The following is a 24,346-nucleotide window of genomic DNA, read 5'->3' as shown; positions in this document are numbered from 1 at the left end:
GTGACCACTGTGCTAGAGGATCCTTGGGCACATGGCTATCAAATTGGGTTTTTATCAAATATCGTTATTAAACGTTTGATGCACTTACATAGGCCGTGTAACAGTCTTAGAATGGATATTTTTCTTCCTGTGAGCGCCACGTAATACAATATGAGAAATGGGATGCAATCATTGAACCCAAAAACGCTTTGGCAGCATCTGTTAAAAGCTACTTGCAGATGGGTTGTGTGTGCAAACGGCAGCCAGGGAGCACACGCTCTCGCAAAAATTAATTCAGAAGTAATTCCAAAAGTAGTACGATAACTTACGCTAAGAAGCCTAGTCTACGCTGTTTGCGGGGTCAGGATGGCCGAGCCTTCTGACGTCGCAATCTCCGCTAGCACGCTCGGCCTTCGATAGCTCAGTTGGTAGAGCGGAGGACTGTAGTCGTTCCCCTGGTCATCCTTAGGTCGCTGGTTCGAATCCGGCTCGAAGGAGGTAGAGCTTTTCCTCTTGAAGCCGCTCCATCTCTTGTCGTCAAATTAGCTTGCCATGTCAGCACGCTGGCTTTGGGCTAGTTGGGCAATGGCTTAAGCCTCTTACTACGTCTCAGATGATTGTAGGTTTGCCCCTTGGCTGGCTCGGTTTCGCTTTTCTGCTCACCCTCGCGGCTTTGTGCGCCTGCCGCCCTAGGCCAAAATAGACCATCCGTGGCGCAAGCGCACCCCTGCCTTCGATAGCTCAGTTGGTAGAGCGGAGGACTGTAGGCGATCCCCCGGCCATCCTTAGGTCGCTGGTTCGAATCCGGCTCGAAGGAGGTTGAGTTTTACCTCTTCGTGTCGCGGCATCTCTTGCCGTCACATTCGGCTTTACGGTTCAAAAGTGCTCGGCGGATGTCAAAAGCCGCGTTCCCTGTCCGGGAATCGAACCCGGGCCGCGGCGGTGAGAGCGCCAAATCCTAACCACTAGACCACCAGGGAGCACCGAAAGCTCCAGGGTCATTGTGCTGAGAGAAGCTTGCCGTTCCTTGTTCTGTCAAGAGTGTGTCTTTGTCTTCCAAGAGATATGAACAGTTACACCAAGCGCACTGGCATGCGCAGAGGCCGACACTCTTGGACCTGGCCGTTTGTCATTTAGCCTGCAACCAGAGCAGACACTCCGACCGCTGCATCCGGCAGAGTATAACTGGACTGCTTGTAAACGGAAAAATCACCCTGAAGGCGTTGTCAGTACCAAAGTGTCTACGTACGGAAAGACACAGGGGTCAATATCAGTCGCAGGACCCTTATCGGGCTTTAAACAGCGCTGAGAAGGGCACACCCGGAAGTGCTAGAGCAGTGGTCACCAACCCTGTTCCTGGAGATCTACTTTCCTGCAGAGTTCGCCTCCAACCCTAATCAAACACACCTGAACCTGCCAATCATGCTTTTCACGGTCACCCAAAAATTGGAGGCAGGTGTGCTGAAGCAGGATTGGGTGTAAAGTAGGCAGGAGGGTAGATCTCCAGGAACAGGGATGGTGACCACTGTGCTAGAGGATCCTTGGGCACATGGCTATCAAATTGGGTTTTTATCAAATATCGTTATTACACGTTTGATGCACTTACATAGGCCGTGTAACAGTCTTAGAATGGATATTTTTCTTCCTGTGAGCGCCACGTAATACAATATGAGAAATGGGATGCAATCATTGAACCCAAAAACGCTTTGGCAGCATCTGTTAAAAGCTACTTGCAGATGGGTTGTGTGTGCAAACGGCAGCCAGGGAGCACACGCTCTCGCAAAAATTAATTCAGAAGTAATTCCAAAAGTAGTACGATAACTTACGCTAAGAAGCCTAGTCTACGCTGTTTGCGGGGTCAGGATGGCCGAGCCTTCTGACGTCGCAATCTCCGTTAGCACGCTCGGCCTTCGATAGCTCAGTTGGTAGAGCGGAGGACTGTAGTCGTTCCCCTGGTCATCCTTAGGTCGCTGGTTCGAATCCGGCTCGAAGGAGGTAGAGCTTTTCCTCTTGAAGTCGCTCCATCTCTTGTCGTCAAATTAGCTTGCCATGTCAGCACGCTGGCTTTGGGCTAGTTGGGCAATGGCTTAAGCCTCTTACTACGTCTCAGATGATTGTAGGTTTGCCCCTTGGCTGGCTCGGTTTCGCTTTTCTGCTCGCCCTCGCGGCTTTGTGCGCCTGCCGCCCTAGGCCAAAATAGACCATCCGTGGCGCAAGCGCACCCGTGCCTTTGATAGCTCAGTTGGTAGAGCGGAGGACTGTAGGCGATCCCCCGGCCATCCTTAGGTCGCTGGTTCGAATCCGGCTCGAAGGAGGTTGAGTTTTACCTCTTCGTGTCGCGGCATCTCTTGCCGTCACATTCGGCTTTACGGTACAAAAGTGCTCGTCGGACGTCAAAAGCCGCGTTCCCTGACCGGGAATCGAACCCGGGCCGCGGCGGTGAGAGCGCCGAATCCTAACCACTAGACCACCAGGGAGCACCGAAAGCTCCAGGGTCATTGTGCTGAGAGAAGCTTGCCGTTCCTTGTTCTGTCAAGAGTGTGTCTTTGTCTTCCAAGAGATATGAACAGTTACACCAAGCGCACTGGCATGCGCAGAGGCAGACACTCTTGGACCTGGCCGTTAGTAATTTAGCCTGCAACCAGAGCAGACACTCCGACCGCTGCATCCGGCAGAGTATAACTGGACTGCTTGTAAACGGAAAAATCACCCTGAAGGCGTTGTCAGTACCAAAGTGTCTACGTACGGAAAGACACAGGGGTCAATATCAGTCGCAGGACCCTTATCGGGCTTTAAACAGCGCTGAGAAGGGCACACCCGGAAGTGCTAGAGCAGTGGTCACCAACCCTGTTCCTTGAGATCTACTTTCCTGCAGAGTTCGCCTCCAACCCTAATCAAACACACCTGAACCTGCCAATCATGCTTTTCACGGTCACCCAAAAATTGGAGGCAGGTGTGCTGAAGCAGGATTGGGTGTAAAGTAGGCAGGAGGGTAGATCTCCAGGAACAGGGATGGTGACCACTGTGCTAGAGGATCCTTGGGCACATGGCTATCAAATTGGGTTTTTATCAAATATCGTTATTACACGTTTGATGCACTTACATAGGCCGTGTAACAGTCTTAGAATGGATATTTTTCTTCCTGTGAGCGCCACGTAATACAATATGAGAAATGGGATGCAATCATTGAACCCAAAAACGCTTTGGCAGCATCTGTTAAAAGCTACTTGCAGATGGGTTGTGTGTGCAAACGGCAGCCAGGGAGCACACGCTCTCGCAAAAATTAATTCAGAAGTAATTCCAAAAGTAGTACGATAACTTACGCTAAGAAGCCTAGTCTACGCTGTTTGCGGGGTCAGGATGGCCGAGCCTTCTGACGTCGCAATCTCCGCTAGCACGCTCGGCCTTCGATAGCTCAGTTGGTAGAGCGGAGGACTGTAGTCGTTCCCCTGGTCATCCTTAGGTCGCTGGTTCGAATCCGGCTCGAAGGAGGTAGAGCTTTTCCTCTTGAAGTCGCTCCATCTCTTGTCGTCAAATTAGCTTGCCATGTCAGCACGCTGGCTTTGGGCTAGTTGGGCAATGGCTTAAGCCTCTTACTACGTCTCAGATGATTGTAGGTTTGCCCCTTGGCTGCCTCGGTTTCGCTTTTCTGCTCGCCCTCGTGGCTTTGTGCGCCTGCCGCCCTAGGCCAAAATAGACCATCCGTGGTGCAAGCGCACCCGTGCCTTCGATAGCTCAGTTGGTAGAGCGGAGGACTGTAGGCGATCCCCCGGCCATCCTTAGGTCGCTGGTTCGAATCCGGCTCGAAGGAGGTTGAGTTTTACCTCTTCGTGTCGCGGCATCTCTTGCCGTCACATTCGGCTTTACGGTACAAAAGTGCTCGTCGGACGTCAAAAGTCGCGTTCCCTGACCGGGAATCGAACCCGGGCCGCGGCGGTGAGAGCGCCGAATCCTAACCACTAGACCACCAGGGAGCACCGAAAGCTCCAGGGTCATTGTGCTGAAAGAAGCTTGCCGTTCCTTGTTCTGTCAAGAGTGTGTCTTTGTCTTCCAAGAGATATGAACAGTTACACCAAGCGCACTGGCATGCGCAGAGGCCGACACTCTTGGACCTGGCCGTTTGTCATTTAGCCTGCAACCAGAGCAGACACTCCGACCGCTGCATCCGGCAGAGTATAACTGGACTGCTTGTAAACGGAAAAATCACCCTGAAGGCGTTGTCAGTACCAAAGTGTCTACGTACGGAAAGACACAGGGGTCAATATCAGTCGCAGGACCCTTATCGGGCTTTAAACAGCGCTGAGAAGGGCACACCCGGAAGTGCTAGAGCAGTGGTCACCAACCCTGTTCCTGGAGATCTACTTTCCTGCAGAGTTCGCCTCCAACCCTAATCAAACACACCTGAACCTGCCAATCATGCTTTTCACGGTCACCCAAAAATTGGAGGCAGGTGTGCTGAAGCAGGATTGGGTGTAAAGTAGGCAGGAGGGTAGATCTCCAGGAACAGGGATGGTGACCACTGTGCTAGAGGATCCTTGGGCACATGGCTATTCAATTTTTTTCAATTCAATTTTATTTATATAACGCTTTTCACAATTGTTAATTGTTGCAAAGCAGCTTTACATGAGTAGATGTAGAGGAGAACATTGAAAATCAATACATAGTATAAGAAGTAGAATATAGCGGCTAAGGATAAAAAACCGTGTAAGCGAGCATATTAATAATGTAACGTATACAGTAAAGTGCTAAGTTAAGCCAAAGTTGGCTGACTCTCCCTGGGACTAAAAAACCCCCTAGGAGAAAACCCAATGGGAAAAAATCCTAGAAGGACAAAAAACCCTAGGGAGAGATTAATATTTATATTTATAATATATAGACACGGTAGGGATAGGAAGCGTGTAAGCGGATTAAACTTGTTCAGCCGTTGGCCGTTGGTCGCGCATCGGTTGGGCGTCACGTTGAAGGACAGCCAGTTGATTAGTGGTGCGATGACCTTCACAGCAACAGGAACTGGGTCTGTTTGTCTCATTGTCCTCAGAGTCGAGGACGAGACAGGGAGACAAAAACAGAATTCTATTAGCGTAGGGGCCGTTCGCATGTAATGCAAGTGTCATACATTATAGTGGTTTAATTCAGCTCGGTTCCAGACAGGCTAACTATTGCGGCAAGAGTAAATTACCCGTATGAGGTATGTGAGTGCTTTGTTCTAGACAAAATAACTACTGCGGGAAAAGTACATTTACTGGACATTCTATGTGAATGCTTTGTTAAAGAAGAATGTCTTAAGTTTAGATTTAAATTGATCGACTGTGTCTGATACTCGAACATTATTTGGTAAATCATTCCAGAGCTTAGGGGCTAAGTAGGAAAAGGATCTACCACCTTTAGACACTTTTGATATTCTAGGGATAATTAAGTAACCCGAATTTTGTGATCGCAGTTTACGTGGTGGATTGTATTCTGATAGTAGTTCTTTTATATACGAGGGCGCTAGGCCATTTAAGGCTTTGTAGGTGATTAGTAATATTTTAAATTGTATGCGATATTTAACTGGTAGCCAGTGTAAAGATGCCAGAATTGGACTAATGTGGTCATACTTTTTAGATCGAGTAAGCACTCTTGCGGCGGCGTTTTGAACCAGCTGTAGCTTGTTTACCTGATTTGCATGGCATCCCCCGAGTAACGAGTTACAATAGTCTAATCTAGAGGTCATAAAAGCATGGATAAGCTTTTCTGCATCTGATGCAGACAGCATATGGCGTATTTTTGAGATATTTCTAAGATGGAAAAATGCTGTGCGGCAGACGTTGGAGATATGACTATCGAAAGATAGATTGCTGTCAAACATTACGCCTAAATTCTTAACCGTGGAAGATGGCACCACCGTGCAGCCATCTATGGGCAACTTGTAATCTGACATATTATGTTTGGAGCGATTTGGTTCAATAATAAGTATCTCTGTCTTATTGGAGTTTAGCATAAGAAAGTTATGTGCCATCCAGTCCCTAATATCACTAATGCAGTCTGTTAGCTTAGCAAACTGGTGGGTTTCGCTAGGATGTGACGAGATGTAAAGCTGGGTATCATCCGCATAGCAGTGAAAACTTATGTTATGTTTCCTGATAATGTCTCCTAGAGGTAACATATATAACGAGAATAGGATAGGGCCTAGAACTGATCCCTGAGGTACGCCGTATTTAACGGGGGAGTGATGTGACTCTTCCTCATTTACATAAACAAAGTGATATCGATTGGTTAGATACGATCTAAACCAGGCTAACGCCTGACCACTGATGCCAACATAGTTTTCTAGTCTATTGAGTAGGATTCTGTGATCTATTGTGTCAAAGGCTGCACTAAGGTCTAGTAATAAAAGGATTGAGATTTCACCACGATCGGATGTTAATAGGAGGTCATTTGTAACTCTAAGCAGCGCTGTCTCTGTGCTATGGTGGGGCCTGAATCCTGATTGGAACTTTTCATATGTATTATTATTCGCTATGAATGTGCGTAGCTGGCTTGCCACTATTTTTTCTAATATTTTGAAAGAAAAGGTAGATTTGAGATTGGTCTAAAGTTATTAAGATCTCCCTGGTCAAGGTTTGGTTTTTTAATGAGCGGTCTAATAACTGCTAGTTTGAAAGCTGTTGGAACGTATCCTAATTCTAGCGATGAGTTAAAGATATTTAGTACCGAGTCGGACACTACATGAAATACCTCTTTTAGTAATTTTGTGGGAATGGGGTCTAATATACAGGACGATGATTTAGATGACGTTACTAATTTAGAGAGCTCTTCTATTGTAGTAGGTTTAAATGACTCAAGATGTTCGTATGATAATCTAGTGGTAAATGTACTATTGGGTTGAGTGGTGGCTGCTTGCGTAGTTTCTATGTTTTCCCTAATAGAAATAATTTTGTTAGTAAAGAAGTTCATGAAGTCGTTACTATTGTGTTGGAATTTACTATTGGTTTCTGTTTGTTCTTTGTTTCTAGTCAGTTTCGCAACTGTGCTAAAGAGGAAACGAGGGTTGTTATGATTTTCTTTAATAAGCGTACTGAGATAGGTAGATCTGGCGGTTTTAATAGCCTGTCTGTAGTGTTGAACACTCTCTTTCCATGCTGAACGCCATACTTCTAACTTTGTGTTTCGGTAGTTTCTTTCCATTTTTCTAGCTACTTTTTTAAGGGCTGCAGTATGATGGTCATACCATGGAGCTGGCGTTTTTCCTTTGATTCTCTTTTTTCGTATGGGAGCAACGGCATCCATCGTGCTAGAGCAAACGTTGTTCAGGTTTTCTATTATAATATCCAGATCTTCACGGTTATCTGCTACATGTTTCATTTGAGACAGGTCTGGAAGAGTGCTAATAAAGCTATCTTTAGTGGTGGAAATTATTGTTCTGGCTAATCTGTAGCATGTTGTAGACTGAGCGGTCCTATCTAGAAGTATTGTGTATGACACAAGGCAATGGTCTGAAACGGCATCGCTCTGGGGTGATATTTCGATGTCATTAATATTGAGTCCGAGTGACAGAATTAAGTCTAATGTGTGCTTACGAGTATGCGTGGGTCCAGACACGTTTTGTTTAATACCGAGAGAATTTAGAACATCCATAAACGCACGTCCTAATGCATCTTTTGAGTTATCCACATGGATGTTAAAATCACCAACGATAAGAGCTTTGTCTACAGTGACTGTAAGCTCAGATAGGAAGTCTGCTATTTCTTTAAGAAAATCTGTGTGGTGGCCCGGAGGCCTATATATGGTAGCTAAAATGAACGAAAGCTGTTTGTTGTTACGATCAGTTATTTCCATGTTTAACAGTATTATTTCAAACAAATTAAATTTTAGTTCTGATTTATGGTTTACTTTGAACATTTTGTTGTATATTGTAGCTACACCACCCCCTCTCCCTTTTAGGCGAGGAACGTGTTTATAATAATAGTCTTGTGGGGTGGATTCGTTTAAACTGATGTAATCGTCTGCTTTAAGCCAGGTCTCTGTTAAACAGAGTGCATCTAAGTTTTGGTCAGTAATTATTTCATTGATAATAGGTTCTTTATTGGTAAGCGATCTAATGTTAAGAAGGCCGAATTTTAACATTTGAGTTTCATCTTTTAGTGTATTGTGTTCTAATTTTATGTTAATAAGATTTGTACGAGACGAGGTAGACGGTGCTCTGTATTTATTTGTTCGAGGAACAGACACAGTCGAGATGTGTTGGTACTCTGGTAAAAAAGGCTCTATGTGCTGGGATATATGTGATCTTGACATGTCAAGGCAGCTAACAGACTGATGGGTAAGCCGATCTGTCTGTTTCCTGACCTGGGCCCTGGATAGTCAGACTATATCAAAAGTAAGACTATTGGTCAGATTTCTAGAGAGTATAGCACTACCTTCCGGAGACGGATGGAGGCCATCTCTCTTTAGCAGGTCAGGTCTTCCCCGGAAATGCTTCCAATTGTCTATAAACCCTACGTTATGCTGAGGGCACCACTTTGACATCCAGCCATGAAGAGACACTAATCTACTGTAAGTTTCATCTCCCCGGTAGGCGGGGAGGGGACCAGAGCAAATTACATTGTCTGACATTGTTTTTGCAATTTCACACACCTCTTTAATAGTATCTTTGGTGATCTCCGACTGGCGGAGTCTGGTGTCATTCGTGCCGGCGTGAATAACAATCTTAGAAAACTTACGTTTAGCATTAGCCAGCACTTTTAATTTGGATCTAATGTCAGACGCTCTGGCTCCCGGTATACAATCGACTATGGTGGCTGGTGCCTCAATGTCAACGTTCCTGAGTATAGAATCTCCAATAACCAGGGCACTTTTAACAGACGTCTCAGCCGGTGTATTGCTGAGTGGAGAAAATCTGTTTGATATTAAAACAGGAGCGTGATTTGGGTGCCGAATGTGACTATGCCGCCTGACAGTCACCCAGTTAGTCAGCCGCCTTGACTCTGAAGTCGGAACCGAGCCATGTGTATTACGCTTAACACTAGGCGCACCCGAAACAGTGTTTGTAACAATAACATTAGCGGTCTTACTGTCCTCAACTAGCGTTCGGATGCGCGCTTCTAGTTCAGCAACCTTCTCCGTCAGCCTTACTACTTCAATACACTTAGCACATGTAAACCCCTCTATGCTGACGGAAGAAGCTAAACTGTACATGTGGCAAGTAGTGCAGGTTACAATGACAAGCGGAGTCTTACCGTGTTCATGCTGGGCGATGGCGTCTCCGTTCGCCTGAACGCGGTCCGTGAAGCTGCATCGAGACGGGTGCTGGCTCGCAGTACGCCTCGGCCGCCTACGAGTGTCTGTGGTCAGGGTGATGTGAGGCACGCTGACTCTGCGAAGGCCGGGCAGCACCTCCTTCACAGCTTCCCGATCTGGTGTGGACAGATCAGAAAAGCATACCTCGGATGAATCCGCCATTAGATCGCCAAAGAAGGCAGGTTTAAGTAAACAGTCGGTAAGAAATGCTAGAGGGCTATATGCTAAAACTGGGTGTTACAAGTGATAAAATCGTTTCGCTTAGTAATACAATTCAGTAATCGTCAAGGTAAAGTATTCCTAAGATAAACTAATAAGTTATATTATATAGATAGGAATAAGATAGTGAAAAAATAGGATTTAGCTGATAAGCTCAACGGAGCTTCGGGCTTGCGACTCCTCTCTTCGTCTTTCTCTATCAAATTGGGTTTTTATCAAATATCGTTATTACACGTTTGATGCACTTACATAGGCCGTGTAACAGTCTTAGAATGGATATTTTTCTTCCTGTGAGCGCCACGTAATACAATATGAGAAATGGGATGCAATCATTGAACCCAAAAACGCTTTGGCAGCATCTGTTAAAAGCTACTTGCAGATGGGTTGTGTGTGCAAACGGCAGCCAGGGAGCACACGCTCTCGCAAAAATTAATTCAGAAGTAATTCCAAAAGTAGTACGATAACTTACGCTAAGAAGCCTAGTCTACGCTGTTTGCGGGGTCAGGATGGCCGAGCCTTCTGACGTCGCAATCTCCGCTAGCACGCTCGGCCTTCGATAGCTCAGTTGGTAGAGCGGAGGACTGTAGTCGTTCCCCTGGTCATCCTTAGGTCGCTGGTTCGAATCCGGCTCGAAGGAGGTAGAGCTTTTCCTCTTGAAGCCGCTCCATCTCTTGTCGTCAAATTAGCTTGCCATGTCAGCACGCTGGCTTTGGGCTAGTTGGGCAATGGCTTAAGCCTCTTACTACGTCTCAGATGATTGTAGGTTTGCCCCTTGGCTGGCTCGGTTTCGCTTTTCTGCTCGCCCTCGCGGCTTTGTGCGCCTGCCGCCCTAGGCCAAAATAGACCATCCGTGGCGCAAGCGCACCCCTGCCTTCGATAGCTCAGTTGGTAGAGCGGAGGACTGTAGGCGATCCCCCGGCCATCCTTAGGTCGCTGGTTCGAATCCGGCTCGAAGGAGGTTGAGTTTTACCTCTTCGTGTCGCGGCATCTCTTGCCGTCACATTCGGCTTTACGGTTCAAAAGTGCTCGTCGGATGTCAAAAGCCGCGTTCCCTGTCCGGGAATCGAACCCGGGCCGCGGCGGTGAGAGCGCCAAATCCTAACCACTAGACCACCAGGGAGCACCGAAAGCTCCAGGGTCATTGTGCTGAGAGAAGCTTGCCGTTCCTTGTTCTGTCAAGAGTGTGTCTTTGTCTTCCAAGAGATATGAACAGTTACACCAAGCGCACTGGCATGCGCAGAGGCCGACACTCTTGGACCTGGCCGTTTGTCATTTAGCCTGCAACCAGAGCAGACACTCCGACCGCTGCATCCGGCAGAGTATAACTGGACTGCTTGTAAACGGAAAAATCACCCTGAAGGCGTTGTCAGTACCAAAGTGTCTACGTACGGAAAGACACAGGGGTCAATATCAGTCGCAGGACCCTTATCGGGCTTTAAACAGCGCTGAGAAGGGCACACCCGGAAGTGCTAGAGCAGTGGTCACCAACCCTGTTCCTGGAGATCTACTTTCCTGCAGAGTTCGCCTCCAACCCTAATCAAACACACCTGAACCTGCCAATCATGCTTTTCACGGTCACCCAAAAATTGGAGGCAGGTGTGCTGAAGCAGGATTGGGTGTAAAGTAGGCAGGAGGGTAGATCTCCAGGAACAGGGATGGTGACCACTGTGCTAGAGGATCCTTGGGCACATGGCTATCAAATTGGGTTTTTATCAAATATCGTTATTACACGTTTGATGCACTTACATAGGCCGTGTAACAGTCTTAGAATGGATATTTTTCTTCCTGTGAGCGCCACGTAATACAATATGAGAAATGGGATGCAATCATTGAACCCAAAAACGCTTTGGCAGCATCTGTTAAAAGCTACTTGCAGATGGGTTGTGTGTGCAAACGGCAGCCAGGGAGCACACGCTCTCGCAAAAATTAATTCAGAAGTAATTCCAAAAGTAGTACGATAACTTACGCTAAGAAGCCTAGTCTACGCTGTTTGCGGGGTCAGGATGGCCGAGCCTTCTGACGTCGCAATCTCCGTTAGCACGCTCGGCCTTCGATAGCTCAGTTGGTAGAGCGGAGGACTGTAGTCGTTCCCCTGGTCATCCTTAGGTCGCTGGTTCGAATCCGGCTCGAAGGAGGTAGAGCTTTTCCTCTTGAAGTCGCTCCATCTCTTGTCGTCAAATTAGCTTGCCATGTCAGCACGCTGGCTTTGGGCTAGTTGGGCAATGGCTTAAGCCTCTTACTACGTCTCAGATGATTGTAGGTTTGCCCCTTGGCTGGCTCGGTTTCGCTTTTCTGCTCGCCCTCGCGGCTTTGTGCGCCTGCCGCCCTAGGCCAAAATAGACCATCCGTGGCGCAAGCGCACCCGTGCCTTTGATAGCTCAGTTGGTAGAGCGGAGGACTGTAGGCGATCCCCCGGCCATCCTTAGGTCGCTGGTTCGAATCCGGCTCGAAGGAGGTTGAGTTTTACCTCTTCGTGTCGCGGCATCTCTTGCCGTCACATTCGGCTTCACGGTACAAAAGTGCTCGTCGGACGTCAAAAGCCGCGTTCCCTGACCGGGAATCGAACCCGGGCCGCGGCGGTGAGAGCGCCGAATCCTAACCACTAGACCACCAGGGAGCACCGAAAGCTCCAGGGTCATTGTGCTGAGAGAAGCTTGCCGTTCCTTGTTCTGTCAAGAGTGTGTCTTTGTCTTCCAAGAGATATGAACAGTTACACCAAGCGCACTGGCATGCGCAGAGGCAGACACTCTTGGACCTGGCCGTTTGTAATTTAGCCTGCAACCAGAGCAGACACTCCGACCGCTGCATCCGGCAGAGTATAACTGGACTGCTTGTAAACGGAAAAATCACCCTGAAGGCGTTGTCAGTACCAAAGTGTCTACGTACGGAAAGACACAGGGGTCAATATCAGTCGCAGGACCCTTATCGGGCTTTAAACAGCGCTGAGAAGGGCACACCCGGAAGTGCTAGAGCAGTGGTCACCAACCCTGTTCCTTGAGATCTACTTTCCTGCAGAGTTCGCCTCCAACCCTAATCAAACACACCTGAACCTGCCAATCATGCTTTTCACGGTCACCCAAAAATTGGAGGCAAGTGTGCTGAAGCAGGATTGGGTGTAAAGTAGGCAGGAGGGTAGATCTCCAGGAACAGGGATGGTGACCACTGTGCTAGAGGATCCTTGGGCACATGGCTATCAAATTGGGTTTTTATCAAATATCGTTATTACACGTTTGATGCACTTACATAGGCCGTGTAACAGTCTTAGAATGGATATTTTTCTTCCTGTGAGCGCCACGTAATACAATATGAGAAATGGGATGCAATCATTGAACCCAAAAACGCTTTGGCAGCATCTGTTAAAAGCTACTTGCAGATGGGTTGTGTGTGCAAACGGCAGCCAGGGAGCACACGCTCTCGCAAAAATTAATTCAGAAGTAATTCCAAAAGTAGTACGATAACTTACGCTAAGAAGCCTAGTCTACGCTGTTTGCTGGGTCAGGATGGCCGAGCCTTCTGACGTCGCAATCTCCGCTAGCACGCTCGGCCTTCGATAGCTCAGTTGGTAGAGCGGAGGACTGTAGTCGTTCCCCTGGTCATCCTTAGGTCGCTGGTTCGAATCCGGCTCGAAGGAGGTAGAGCTTTTCCTCTTGAAGTCGCTCCATCTCTTGTCGTCAAATTAGCTTGCCATGTCAGCACGCTGGCTTTGGGCTAGTTGGGCAATGGCTTAAGCCTCTTACTACGTCTCAGATGATTGTAGGTTTGCCCCTTGGCTGGCTCGGTTTCGCTTTTCTGCTCGCCCTCGTGGCTTTGAGCGCCTGCCGCCCTAGGCCAAAATAGACCATCCGTGGCGCAAGCGCACCCGTGCCTTCGATAGCTCAGTTGGTAGAGCGGAGGACTGTAGGCGATCCCCCGGCCATCCTTAGGTCGCTGGTTCGAATCCGGCTCGAAGGAGGTTGAGTTTTACCTCTTCGTGTCGCGGCATCTCTTGCCGTCACATTCGGCTTTACGGTACAAAAGTGCTCGTCGGACGTCAAAAGTCGCGTTCCCTGACCGGGAATCGAACCCGGGCCGCGGCGGTGAGAGCGCCGAATCCTAACCACTAGACCACCAGGGAGCACCGAAAGCTCCAGGGTCATTGTGCTGAAAGAAGCTTGCCGTTCCTTGTTCTGTCAAGAGTGTGTCTTTGTCTTCCAAGAGATATGAACAGTTACACCAAGCGCACTGGCATGCGCAGAGGCCGACACTCTTGGACCTGGCCGTTTGTCATTTAGCCTGCAACCAGAGCAGACACTCCGACCGTTGCATCCGGCAGAGTATAACTGGACTGCTTGTAAACGGAAAAATCACCCTGAAGGCGTTGTCAGTACCAAAGTGTCTACGTACGGAAAGACACAGGGGTCAATATCAGTCGCAGGACCCTTATCGGGCTTTAAACAGCGCTGAGAAGGGCACACCCGGAAGTGCTAGAGCAGTGGTCACCAACCCTGTTCCTGGAGATCTACTTTCCTGCAGAGTTCGCCTCCAACCCTAATCAAACACACCTGAACCTGCCAATCATGCTTTTCACGGTCACCCAAAAATTGGAGGCAGGTGTGCTGAAGCAGGATTGGGTGTAAAGTAGGCAGGAGGGTAGATCTCCAGGAACAGGGATGGTGACCACTGTGCTAGAGGATCCTTGGGCACATGGCTATTCAATTTTTTTCAATTCAATTTTATTTATATAGCGCTTTTCACAATTGTTAATTGTTGCAAAGCAGCTTTACATGAGTAGATGTAGAGGAGAACATTGAAAATCAATACATAGTATAAGAAGTAGAATATAGCGGCTAAGGATAAAAAACCGTGTAAGCGAGCATATTAATAATGTAACGTATACAGTAAAGTGCTAAGTTAAGCCAAAGTTGGCTGACTCTCCCTGGGACTAAAAAACCCCCTAGGAGAAAACCCAATGGGAAAAAATCCTAGAAGGACAAAAAACCCTAGGGAGAGATTAATATTTATATTTATAATATATAGACACGGTAGGGATAGGAAGCGTGTAAGCGGATTAAACTTGTTCAGCCGTTGGCCGTTGGTCGCGCATCGGTTGGGCGTCACGTTGAAGGACAGCCAGTTGATTAGTGGTGCGATGACCTTCACAGCAACAGGAACTGGGTCTGTTTGTCTCATTGTCCTCAGAGTCGAGGACGAGACAGGGAGACAAAAACAGAATTCTATTAGCGTAGGGGCCGTTCGCATGTAATGCAAGTGTCATACATTATAGTGGTTTAATTCAGCTCGGTTCCAGACAGGCTAACTATTGCGGCAAGAGTAAATTACCCGTATGAGGTATGTGAGTGCTTTGTTCTAGACAAAATAACTACTGCGGGAAAAGTACATTTACTGGACATTCTATGTGAATGCTTTGTTAAAGAAGAATGTCTTAAGTTTAGATTTAAATTGATCGACTGTGTCTGATACTCGAACATTATTTGGTAAATCATTCCAGAGCTTAGGGGCTAAGTAGGAAAAGGATCTACCACCTTTAGACACTTTTGATATTCTAGGGATAATTAAGTAACCCGAATTTTGTGATCGCAGTTTACGTGGTGGATTGTATTCTGATAGTAGTTCTTTTATATACGAGGGCGCTAGGCCATTTAAGGCTTTGTAGGTGATTAGTAATATTTTAAATTGTATGCGATATTTAACTGGTAGCCAGTGTAAAGATGCCAGAATTGGACTAATGTGGTCATACTTTTTAGATCGAGTAAGCACTCTTGCGGCGGCGTTTTGAACCAGCTGTAGCTTGTTTACCTGATTTGCATGGCATCCCCCGAGTAACGAGTTACAATAGTCTAATCTAGAGGTCATAAAAGCATGGATAAGCTTTTCTGCATCTGATGCAGACAGCATATGGCGTATTTTTGAGATATTTCTAAGATGGAAAAATGCTGTGCGGCAGACGTTGGAGATATGACTATCGAAAGATAGATTGCTGTCAAACATTACGCCTAAATTCTTAACCGTGGAAGATGGCACCACCGTGCAGCCATCTATGGGCAACTTGTAATCTGACATATTATGTTTGGAGCGATTTGGTTCAATAATAAGTATCTCTGTCTTATTGGAGTTTAGCATAAGAAAGTTATGTGCCATCCAGTCCCTAATATCACTAATGCAGTCTGTTAGCTTAGCAAACTGGTGGGTTTCGCTAGGATGTGACGAGATGTAAAGCTGGGTATCATCCGCATAGCAGTGAAAACTTATGTTATGTTTCCTGATAATGTCTCCTAGAGGTAACATATATAACGAGAATAGGATAGGGCCTAGAACTGATCCCTGAGGTACGCCGTATTTAACGGGGGAGTGATGTGACTCTTCCTCATTTACATAAACAAAGTGATATCGATTGGTTAGATACGATCTAAACCAGGCTAACGCCTGACCACTGATGCCAACATTGTTTTCTAGTCTATTGAGTAGGATTCTGTGATCTATTGTGTCAAAGGCTGCACTAAGGTCTAGTAATAAAAGGATTGAGATTTCACCACGATCGGATGTTAATAGGAGGTCATTTGTAACTCTAAGCAGCGCTGTCTCTGTGCTATGGTGGGGCCTGAATCCTGATTGGAACTTTTCATATGTATTATTATTCGCTATGAATGTGCGTAGCTGGCTTGCCACTATTTTTTCTAATATTTTGAAAGAAAAGGTAGATTTGAGATTGGTCTAAAGTTATTAAGATCTCCCTGGTCAAGGTTTGGTTTTTTAATGAGCGGTCTAATAACTGCTAGTTTGAAAGCTGTTGGAACGTATCCTAATTCTAGCGATGAGTTAAAGATATTTAGTACCGAGTCGGACACTACATGAAATACCTCTTTTAGTAATTTTGTGGGAATGGGGTCTAATATACAGGACGATGATTTAGATGACGTTACTAATTTAGAGAGCTCTTCTATTGTAGTAGGTTTAAATGACTCAAGATGTTCGTATGATAATCTAGTGGTAAATGTACTATTGGGTTGAGTGGTGGCTGCTTGCGTAGTTTCTATGTTTTCCCTAATAGAAATAATTTTGTTAGTAAAGAAGTTCATGAAGTCGTTACTATTGTGTTGGAATTTACTATTGGTTTCTGTTTGTTCTTTGTTTCTAGTCAGTTTCGCAACTGTGCTAAAGAGGAAACGAGGGTTGTTATGATTTTCTTTAATAAGCGTACTGAGATAGGTAGATCTGGCGGTTTTAATAGCCTGTCTGTAGTGTTGAACACTCTCTTTCCATGCTGAACGCCATACTTCTAACTTTGTGTTTCGGTAGTTTCTTTCCATTTTTCTAGCTACTTTTTTAAGGGCTGCAGTATGATGGTCATACCATGGAGCTGGCGTTTTTCCTTTGATTCTCTTTTTTCGTATGGGAGCAACGGCATCCATCGTGCTAGAGCAAACGTTGTTCAGGTTTTCTATTATAATATCCAGATCTTCACGGTTATCTGCTACATGTTTCATTTGAGACAGGTCTGGAAGAGTGCTAATAAAGCTATCTTTAGTGGTGGAAATTATTGTTCTGGCTAATCTGTAGCATGTTGTAGACTGAGCGGTCCTATCTAGAAGTATTGTGTATGACACAAGGCAATGGTCTGAAACGGCATCGCTCTGGGGTGATATTTCGATGTCATTAATATTGAGTCCGAGTGACAGAATTAAGTCTAATGTGTGCTTACGAGTATGCGTGGGTCCAGACACGTTTTGTTTAATACCGAGAGAATTTAGAACATCCATAAACGCACGTCCTAATGCATCTTTTGAGTTATCCACATGGATGTTAAAATCACCAACGATAAGAGCTTTGTCTACAGTGACTGTAAGCTCAGATAGGAAGTCTGCTATTTCTTTAAGAAAATCTGTGTGGTGGCCCGGAGGCCTATATATGGTAGCTAAAATGAACGAAAGCTGTTTGTTGTTACGATCAGTTATTTCCATGTTTAACAGTATTATTTCAAACAAATTAAATTTTAGTTCTGATTTATGGTTTACTTTGAACATTTTGTTGTATATTGTAGCTACACCACCCCCTCTCCCTTTTAGGCGAGGAACGTGTTTATAATAATAGTCTTGTGGGGTGGATTCGTTTAAACTGATGTAATCGTCTGCTTTAAGCCAGGTCTCTGTTAAACAGAGTGCATCTAAGTTTTGGTCAGTAATTATTTCATTGATAATAGGTTCTTTATTGGTAAGCGATCTAATGTTAAGAAGGCCGAATTTTAACATTTGAGTTTCATCTTTTAGTGTATTGTGTTCTAATTTTATGTTAATAAGATTTGTACGAGACGAGGTAGACGGTGCTCTGTATTTATTTGTTCGAGGAACAGACACAGTCGAGATGTGTTGGTACTCTGGTAAAAAAGGCTCTATGTGCTGGGATATATGTGATCTTGACATGTCAAGGCAGCTAACAGACTGATGGGTAAGCCGATCTGTCTGTTTCCTGACCTGGGCCCTGGATAGTCAGACTATATCAAAAGTAAGACTATTGGTCAGATTTCTAGAGAGTATAGCACTACCTTCCGGAGACGGATGGAGGCCATCTCTCTTTAGCAGGTCAGGTCTTCCCCGGAAATGCTTCCAATTGTCTATAAACCCTACGTTATGCTGAGGGCACCACTTTGACATCCAGCCATGAAGAGACACTAATCTACTGTAAGTTTCATCTCCCCGGTAGGCGGGGAGGGGACCAGAGCAAATTACATTGTCTGACATTGTTTTTGCAATTTCACACACCTCTTTAATAGTATCTTTGGTGATCTCCGACTGGCGGAGTCTGGTGTCATTCGTGCCGGCGTGAATAACAATCTTAGAAAACTTACGTTTAGCATTAGCCAGCACTTTTAATTTGGATCTAATGTCAGACGCTCTGGCTCCCGGTATACAATCGACTATGGTGGCTGGTGCCTCAATGTCAACGTTCCTGAGTATAGAATCTCCAATAACCAGGGCACTTTTAACAGACGTCTCAGCCGGTGTATTGCTGAGTGGAGAAAATCTGTTTGATATTAAAACAGGAGCGTGATTTGGGTGCCGAATGTGACTATGCCGCCTGACAGTCACCCAGTTAGTCAGCCGCCTTGACTCTGAAGTCGGAACCGAGCCATGTGTATTACGCTTAACACTAGGCGCACCCGAAACAGTGTTTGTAACAATAACATTAGCGGTCTTACTGTCCTCAACTAGCGTTCGGATGCGCGCTTCTAGTTCAGCAACCTTCTCCGTCAGCCTTACTACTTCAATACACTTAGCACATGTAAACCCCTCTATGCTGACGGAAGAAGCTAAACTGTACATGTGGCAAGTAGTGCAGGTTACAATGACAAGCGGAGTCTTACCGTGTTCATGCTGGGCGATGGCGTCTCCGTTCGCCTGAACGCGGTCCGTGAAGCTGCATCGAGACGGGTGCTGGCTCGCAGTACGCCTCGGCCGCCTACGAGTGTCTGTGGTCAGGGTGATGTGAGGCACGCTGACTCTGCGAAGGCCGGGCAGCACCTCCTTCACAGCTTCCCGATCTGGTGTGGACAGATCAGAAAAGCATACCTCGGATGAATCCGCCATTAGATCGCCAAAGAAGGCAGGTTTAAGTAAACAGTCGGTAAGAAATGCTAGAGGGCTATATGCTAAAACTGGGTGTTACAAGTGATAAAATCGTTTCGCTTAGTAATACAATTCAGTAATCGTCAAGGTAAAGTATTCCTAAGATAAACTAATAAGTTATATTATATAGATAGGAATAAGATAGTGAAAAAATAGGATTTAGCTGATAAGCTCAACGGAGCTTCGGGCTTGCGACTCCTCTCTTCGTCTTTCTCTATCAAATTGGGTTTTTATCAAATATCGTTATTACACGTTTGATGCACTTACATAGGCCGTGTAACAGTCTTAGAATGGATATTTTTCTTCCTGTGAGCGCCACGTAATACAATATGAGAAATGGGATGCAATCATTGAACCCAAAAACGCTTTGGCAGCATCTGTTAAAAGCTACTTGCAGATGGGTTGTGTGTGCAAACGGCAGCCAGGGAGCACACGCTCTCGCAAAAATTAATTCAGAAGTAATTCCAAAAGTAGTACGATAACTTACGCTAAGAAGCCTAGTCTACGCTGTTTGCGGGGTCAGGATGGCCGAGCCTTCTGACGTCGCAATCTCCGCTAGCACGCTCGGCCTTCGATAGCTCAGTTGGTAGAGCGGAGGACTGTAGTCGTTCCCCTGGTCATCCTTAGGTCGCTGGTTCGAATCCGGCTCGAAGGAGGTAGAGCTTTTCCTCTTGAAGTCGCTCCATCTCTTGTCGTCAAATTAGCTTGCCATGTCAGCACGCTGGCTTTGGGCTAGTTGGGCAATGGCTTAAGCCTCTTACTACGTCTCAGATGATTGTAGGTTTGCCCCTTGGCTGGCTCGGTTTCGCTTTTCTGCTCGCCCTCGCGGCTTTGTGCGCCTGCCGCCCTAGGCCAAAATAGACCATCCGTGGCGCAAGCGCACCCCTGCCTTCGATAGCTCAGTTGGTAGAGCGGAGGACTGTAGGCGATCCCCCGGCCATCCTTAGGTCGCTGGTTCGAATCCGGCTCGAAGAAGGTTGAGTTTTACTTCTTTGTGTCGCGGCATCTCTTGCCGTCACATTCGGCTTTACGGTTCAAAAGTGCTCGTCGGACGTCAAAAGCCGCGTTCCCTGACCGGGAATCGAACCCGGGCCGCGGCGGTGAGAGCGCCGAATCCTAACCACTAGACCACCAGGGAGCACCGAAAGCTCCAGGGTCATTGTGCTGAGAGAAGCTTGCCGTTCCTTGTTCTGTCAAGAGTGTGTCTTTGTCTTCCAAGAGATATGAACAGTTACACCAAGCGCACTGGCATGCGCAGAGGCCGACACTCTTGGACCTGGCCGTTTGTCATTTAGCCTGCAACCAGAGCAGACACTCCGACCGTTGCATCCGGCAGAGTATAACTGGACTGCTTGTAAACGGAAAAATCACCCTGAAGGCGTTGTCAGTACCAAAGTGTCTACGTACGGAAAGACACAGGGGTCAATATCAGTCGCAGGACCCTTATCGGGCTTTAAACAGCGCTGAGAAGGGCACACCCGGAAGTGCTAGAGCAGTGGTCACCAACCCTGTTCCTGGAGATCTACTTTCCTGCAGAGTTCGCCTCCAACCCTAATCAAACACACCTGAACCTGCCAATCATGCTTTTCACGGTCACCCAAAAATTGGAGGCAGGTGTGCTGAAGCAGGATTGGGTGTAAAGTAGGCAGGAGGGTAGATCTCCAGGAACAGGGATGGTGACCACTGTGCTAGAGGATCCTTGGGCACATGGCTATCAAATTGGGTTTTTATCAAATATCGTTATTACACGTTTGATGCACTTACATAGGCCGTGTAACAGTCTTAGAATGGATATTTTTCTTCCTGTGAGCGCCACGTAATACAATATGAGAAATGGGATGCAATCATTGAACCCAAAAACGCTTTGGCAGCATCTGTTAAAAGCTACTTGCAGATGGGTTGTGTGTGCAAACGGCAGCCAGGGAGCACACGCTCTCGCAAAAATTAATTCAGAAGTAATTCCAAAAGTAGTACGATAACTTACGCTAAGAAGCCTAGTCTACGCTGTTTGCGGGGTCAGGATGGCCGAGCCTTCTGACGTCGCAATCTCCGTTAGCACGCTCGGCCTTCGATAGCTCAGTTGGTAGAGCGGAGGACTGTAGTCGTTCCCCTGGTCATCCTTAGGTCGCTGGTTCGAATCCGGCTCGAAGGAGGTAGAGCTTTTCCTCTTGAAGTCGCTCCATCTCTTGTCGTCAAATTAGCTTGCCATGTCAGCACGCTGGCTTTGGGCTAGTTGGGCAATGGCTTAAGCCTCTTACTACGTCTCAGATGATTGTAGGTTTGCCCCTTGGCTGGCTCGGTTTCGCTTTTCTGCTCGCCCTCGCGGCTTTGTGCGCCTGCCGCCCTAGGCCAAAATAGACCATCCGTGGCGCAAGCGCACCCGTGCCTTTGATAGCTCAGTTGGTAGAGCGGAGGACTGTAGGCGATCCCCCGGCCATCCTTAGGTCGCTGGTTCGAATCCGGCTCGAAGGAGGTTGAGTTTTACCTCTTCGTGTCACGGCATCTCTTGCCGTCACATTCGGCTTTACGGTACAAAAGTGCTCGTCGGACGTCAAAAGCCGCGTTCCCTGACCGGGAATCGAACCCGGGCCGCGGCGGTGAGAGCGCCGAATCCTAACCACTAGACCACCAGGGAGCACCGAAAGCTCCAGGGTCATTGTGCTGAAAGAAGCTTGCCGTTCCTTGTTCTGTCAAGAGTGTGTCTTTGTCTTCCAAGAGATATGAACAGTTACACCAAGCGCACTGGCATGCGCAGAGGCCGACACTCTTGGACCTGGCCGTTTGTCATTTAGCCTGCAACCAGAGCAGACACTCCGACCGCTGCATCCGGCAGAGTATAACTGGACTGCTTGTAAACGGAAAAATCACCCTGAAGGCGTTGTCAGTACCAAAGTGTCTACGTACGGAAAGACACAGGGGTCAATATCAGTCGCAGGACCCTTATCGGGCTTTAAACAGCGCTGAGAAGGGCACACCCGGAAGTGCTAGAGCAGTGGTCACCAACCCTGTTCCTGGAGATCTACTTTCCTGCAGAGTTCGCCTCCAACCCTAATCAAACACACCTGAACCTGCCAATCATGCTTTTCACGGTCACCCAAAAATTGGAGGCAGGTGTGCTGAAGCAGGATTGGGTGTAAAGTAGGCAGGAGGGTAGATCTCCAGGAACAGGGATGGTGACCACTGTGCTAGAGGATCCTTGGGCACATGGCTATCAAATTGGGTTTTTATCAAATATCGTTATTACACGTTTGATGCACTTACATAGGCCGTGTAACAGTCTTAGAATGGATATTTTTCTTCCTGTGAGCGCCACGTAATACAATATGAGAAATGGGATGCAATCATTGAACCCAAAAACGCTTTGGCAGCATCTGTTCAAAGCTACTTGCAGATGGGTTGTGTGTGCAAACGGCAGCCAGGGAGCACACGCTCTCGCAAAAATTAATTCAGAAGTAATTCCAAAAGTAGTACGATAACTTACGCTAAGAAGCCTAGTCTACGCTGTTTGCGGGGTCAGGATGGCCGAGCCTTCTCACGTCGCAATCTCCGCTAGCACGCTCGGCCTTCGATAGCTCAGTTGGTAGAGCGGAGGACTGTAGTCGTTCCCCTGGTCATCCTTAGGTCGCTGGTTCGAATCCGGCTCGAAGGAGGTAGAGCTTTTCCTCTTGAAGTCGCTCCATCTCTTGTCGTCAAATTAGCTTGCCATGTCAGCACGCTGGCTTTGGGCTAGTTGGGCAATGGCTTAAGCCTCTTACTACGTCTCAGATGATTGTAGGTTTGCCCCTTGGCTGGCTCGGTTTCGCTTTTCTGCTCGCCCTCGCGGCTTTGTGCGCCTGCCGCCCTAGGCCAAAATAGACCATCCGTGGCGCAAGCGCACCCCTGCCTTCGATAGCTCAGTTGGTAGAGCGGAGGACTGTAGGCGATCCCCCGGCCATCCTTAGGTCGCTGGTTCGAATCCGGCTCGAAGGAGGTTGAGTTTTACTTCTTTGTGTCGCGGCATCTCTTGCCGTCACATTCGGCTTTACGGTTCAAAAGTGCTCGTCGGACGTCAAAAGCCGCGTTCCCTGACCGGGAATCGAACCCGGGCCGCGGCGGTGAGAGCGCCGAATCCTAACCACTAGACCACCAGGGAGCACCGAAAGCTCCAGGGTCATTGTGCTGAGAGAAGCTTGCCGTTCCTTGTTCTGTCAAGAGTGTGTCTTTGTCTTCCAAGAGATATGAACAGTTACACCAAGCGCACTGGCATGCGCAGAGGCCGACACTCTTGGACCTGGCCGTTTGTCATTTAGCCTGCAACCAGAGCAGACACTCTGACCGTTGCATCCGGCAGAGTATAACTGGACTGCTTGTAAACGGAAAAATCACCCTGAAGGCGTTGTCAGTACCAAAGTGTCTACGTACGGAAAGACACAGGGGTCAATATCAGTCGCAGGACCCTTATCGGGCTTTAAACAGCGCTGAGAAGGGCACACCCGGAAGTGCTAAAGCAGTGGTCACCAACCCTGTTCCTGGAGATCTACTTTCCTGCAGAGTTCGCCTCCAACCCTAATCAAACACACCTGAACCTGCCAATCATGCTTTTCACGGTCACCCAAAAATTGGAGGCAGGTGTGCTGAAGCAGGATTGGGTGTAAAGTAGGCAGGAGGGTAGATCTCCAGGAACAGGGATGGTGACCGCTGTGCTAGAGGATCCTTGGGCACATGGCTATCAAATTGGGTTTTTATCAAATATCGTTATTAAACGTTTGATGCACTTACATAGGCCGTGTAACAGTCTTAGAATGGATATTTTTCTTCCTGTGAGCGCCACGTAATACAATATGAGAAATGGGATGCAATCATTGAACCCAAAAACGCTTTGGCAGCATCTGTTAAAAGCTACTTGCAGATGGGTTGTGTGTGCAAACGGCAGCCAGGGAGCACACGCTCTCGCAAAAATTAATTCAGAAGTAATTCCAAAAGTAGTACGATAACTTACGCTAAGAAGCCTAGTCTACGCTGTTTGCGGGGTCAGGATGGCCGAGCCTTCTGACGTCGCAATCTCCGTTAGCACGCTCGGCCTTCGATAGCTCAGTTGGTAGAGCGGAGGACTGTAGTCGTTCCCCTGGTCATCCTTAGGTCGCTGGTTCGAATCCGGCTCGAAGGAGGTAGAGCTTTTCCTCTTGAAGTCGCTCCATCTCTTGTCGTCAAATTAGCTTGCCATGTCAGCACGCTGGCTTTGGGCTAGTTGGGCAATGGCTTAAGCCTCT

The 24,346-nt window shown here is 47.3% G+C and overlaps 24 non-coding genes across 24 annotated transcripts; 15 read left to right on the top strand and 9 right to left on the bottom strand.

Moving 5' to 3' along the window:
* Positions 1–389: 389 nt before the first annotated feature.
* trnay-gua (transfer RNA tyrosine (anticodon GUA)) lies at positions 390–476 on the top strand. Its single transcript is given in 2 exon segments — positions 390–426; positions 441–476. It is a non-coding gene; the product is annotated as a tRNA-Tyr (tRNA).
* Positions 477–709: 233 nt separating this feature from the next.
* Positions 710–796, top strand: trnay-gua (transfer RNA tyrosine (anticodon GUA)). Its single transcript is given in 2 exon segments — positions 710–746; positions 761–796. It is a non-coding gene; the product is annotated as a tRNA-Tyr (tRNA).
* Positions 797–887: 91 nt separating this feature from the next.
* Positions 888–959, bottom strand: trnae-cuc (transfer RNA glutamic acid (anticodon CUC)). The gene has a single exon. It is a non-coding gene; the product is annotated as a tRNA-Glu (tRNA).
* Positions 960–1,886: 927 nt separating this feature from the next.
* trnay-gua (transfer RNA tyrosine (anticodon GUA)) lies at positions 1,887–1,973 on the top strand. The gene is given in 2 exon segments: positions 1,887–1,923; positions 1,938–1,973. It is a non-coding gene; the product is annotated as a tRNA-Tyr (tRNA).
* A 411-nt stretch (positions 1,974–2,384) lies between these two features.
* On the bottom strand, positions 2,385–2,456 carry trnae-cuc (transfer RNA glutamic acid (anticodon CUC)). The gene has a single exon. It is a non-coding gene; the product is annotated as a tRNA-Glu (tRNA).
* A 927-nt stretch (positions 2,457–3,383) lies between these two features.
* Positions 3,384–3,470, top strand: trnay-gua (transfer RNA tyrosine (anticodon GUA)). Its single transcript is given in 2 exon segments — positions 3,384–3,420; positions 3,435–3,470. It is a non-coding gene; the product is annotated as a tRNA-Tyr (tRNA).
* A 233-nt stretch (positions 3,471–3,703) lies between these two features.
* On the top strand, positions 3,704–3,790 carry trnay-gua (transfer RNA tyrosine (anticodon GUA)). The gene is given in 2 exon segments: positions 3,704–3,740; positions 3,755–3,790. It is a non-coding gene; the product is annotated as a tRNA-Tyr (tRNA).
* A 91-nt stretch (positions 3,791–3,881) lies between these two features.
* Positions 3,882–3,953, bottom strand: trnae-cuc (transfer RNA glutamic acid (anticodon CUC)). Its single transcript has one exon. It is a non-coding gene; the product is annotated as a tRNA-Glu (tRNA).
* Positions 3,954–10,027: 6,074 nt separating this feature from the next.
* Positions 10,028–10,114, top strand: trnay-gua (transfer RNA tyrosine (anticodon GUA)). The gene is given in 2 exon segments: positions 10,028–10,064; positions 10,079–10,114. It is a non-coding gene; the product is annotated as a tRNA-Tyr (tRNA).
* Positions 10,115–10,347: 233 nt separating this feature from the next.
* On the top strand, positions 10,348–10,434 carry trnay-gua (transfer RNA tyrosine (anticodon GUA)). The gene is given in 2 exon segments: positions 10,348–10,384; positions 10,399–10,434. It is a non-coding gene; the product is annotated as a tRNA-Tyr (tRNA).
* A 91-nt stretch (positions 10,435–10,525) lies between these two features.
* Positions 10,526–10,597, bottom strand: trnae-cuc (transfer RNA glutamic acid (anticodon CUC)). The gene has a single exon. It is a non-coding gene; the product is annotated as a tRNA-Glu (tRNA).
* A 927-nt stretch (positions 10,598–11,524) lies between these two features.
* Positions 11,525–11,611, top strand: trnay-gua (transfer RNA tyrosine (anticodon GUA)). Its single transcript is given in 2 exon segments — positions 11,525–11,561; positions 11,576–11,611. It is a non-coding gene; the product is annotated as a tRNA-Tyr (tRNA).
* A 411-nt stretch (positions 11,612–12,022) lies between these two features.
* trnae-cuc (transfer RNA glutamic acid (anticodon CUC)) lies at positions 12,023–12,094 on the bottom strand. Its single transcript has one exon. It is a non-coding gene; the product is annotated as a tRNA-Glu (tRNA).
* A 927-nt stretch (positions 12,095–13,021) lies between these two features.
* trnay-gua (transfer RNA tyrosine (anticodon GUA)) lies at positions 13,022–13,108 on the top strand. Its single transcript is given in 2 exon segments — positions 13,022–13,058; positions 13,073–13,108. It is a non-coding gene; the product is annotated as a tRNA-Tyr (tRNA).
* A 233-nt stretch (positions 13,109–13,341) lies between these two features.
* trnay-gua (transfer RNA tyrosine (anticodon GUA)) lies at positions 13,342–13,428 on the top strand. Its single transcript is given in 2 exon segments — positions 13,342–13,378; positions 13,393–13,428. It is a non-coding gene; the product is annotated as a tRNA-Tyr (tRNA).
* Positions 13,429–13,519: 91 nt separating this feature from the next.
* trnae-cuc (transfer RNA glutamic acid (anticodon CUC)) lies at positions 13,520–13,591 on the bottom strand. The gene has a single exon. It is a non-coding gene; the product is annotated as a tRNA-Glu (tRNA).
* Positions 13,592–19,665: 6,074 nt separating this feature from the next.
* On the top strand, positions 19,666–19,752 carry trnay-gua (transfer RNA tyrosine (anticodon GUA)). The gene is given in 2 exon segments: positions 19,666–19,702; positions 19,717–19,752. It is a non-coding gene; the product is annotated as a tRNA-Tyr (tRNA).
* A 411-nt stretch (positions 19,753–20,163) lies between these two features.
* On the bottom strand, positions 20,164–20,235 carry trnae-cuc (transfer RNA glutamic acid (anticodon CUC)). The gene has a single exon. It is a non-coding gene; the product is annotated as a tRNA-Glu (tRNA).
* Positions 20,236–21,162: 927 nt separating this feature from the next.
* Positions 21,163–21,249, top strand: trnay-gua (transfer RNA tyrosine (anticodon GUA)). Its single transcript is given in 2 exon segments — positions 21,163–21,199; positions 21,214–21,249. It is a non-coding gene; the product is annotated as a tRNA-Tyr (tRNA).
* A 411-nt stretch (positions 21,250–21,660) lies between these two features.
* trnae-cuc (transfer RNA glutamic acid (anticodon CUC)) lies at positions 21,661–21,732 on the bottom strand. The gene has a single exon. It is a non-coding gene; the product is annotated as a tRNA-Glu (tRNA).
* Positions 21,733–22,659: 927 nt separating this feature from the next.
* Positions 22,660–22,746, top strand: trnay-gua (transfer RNA tyrosine (anticodon GUA)). The gene is given in 2 exon segments: positions 22,660–22,696; positions 22,711–22,746. It is a non-coding gene; the product is annotated as a tRNA-Tyr (tRNA).
* A 233-nt stretch (positions 22,747–22,979) lies between these two features.
* trnay-gua (transfer RNA tyrosine (anticodon GUA)) lies at positions 22,980–23,066 on the top strand. The gene is given in 2 exon segments: positions 22,980–23,016; positions 23,031–23,066. It is a non-coding gene; the product is annotated as a tRNA-Tyr (tRNA).
* Positions 23,067–23,157: 91 nt separating this feature from the next.
* On the bottom strand, positions 23,158–23,229 carry trnae-cuc (transfer RNA glutamic acid (anticodon CUC)). The gene has a single exon. It is a non-coding gene; the product is annotated as a tRNA-Glu (tRNA).
* A 927-nt stretch (positions 23,230–24,156) lies between these two features.
* Positions 24,157–24,243, top strand: trnay-gua (transfer RNA tyrosine (anticodon GUA)). Its single transcript is given in 2 exon segments — positions 24,157–24,193; positions 24,208–24,243. It is a non-coding gene; the product is annotated as a tRNA-Tyr (tRNA).
* The last annotated feature ends 103 nt before the right edge of the window (positions 24,244–24,346 follow it).

The sequence above is a fragment of the Paramisgurnus dabryanus genome, chromosome 10 (assembly GCF_030506205.2).
Source record: "Paramisgurnus dabryanus chromosome 10, PD_genome_1.1, whole genome shotgun sequence".
NCBI lineage: Eukaryota > Metazoa > Chordata > Actinopteri > Cypriniformes > Cobitidae > Paramisgurnus > Paramisgurnus dabryanus.
This window is presented reverse-complemented; position numbering and strand designations above follow the sequence as displayed.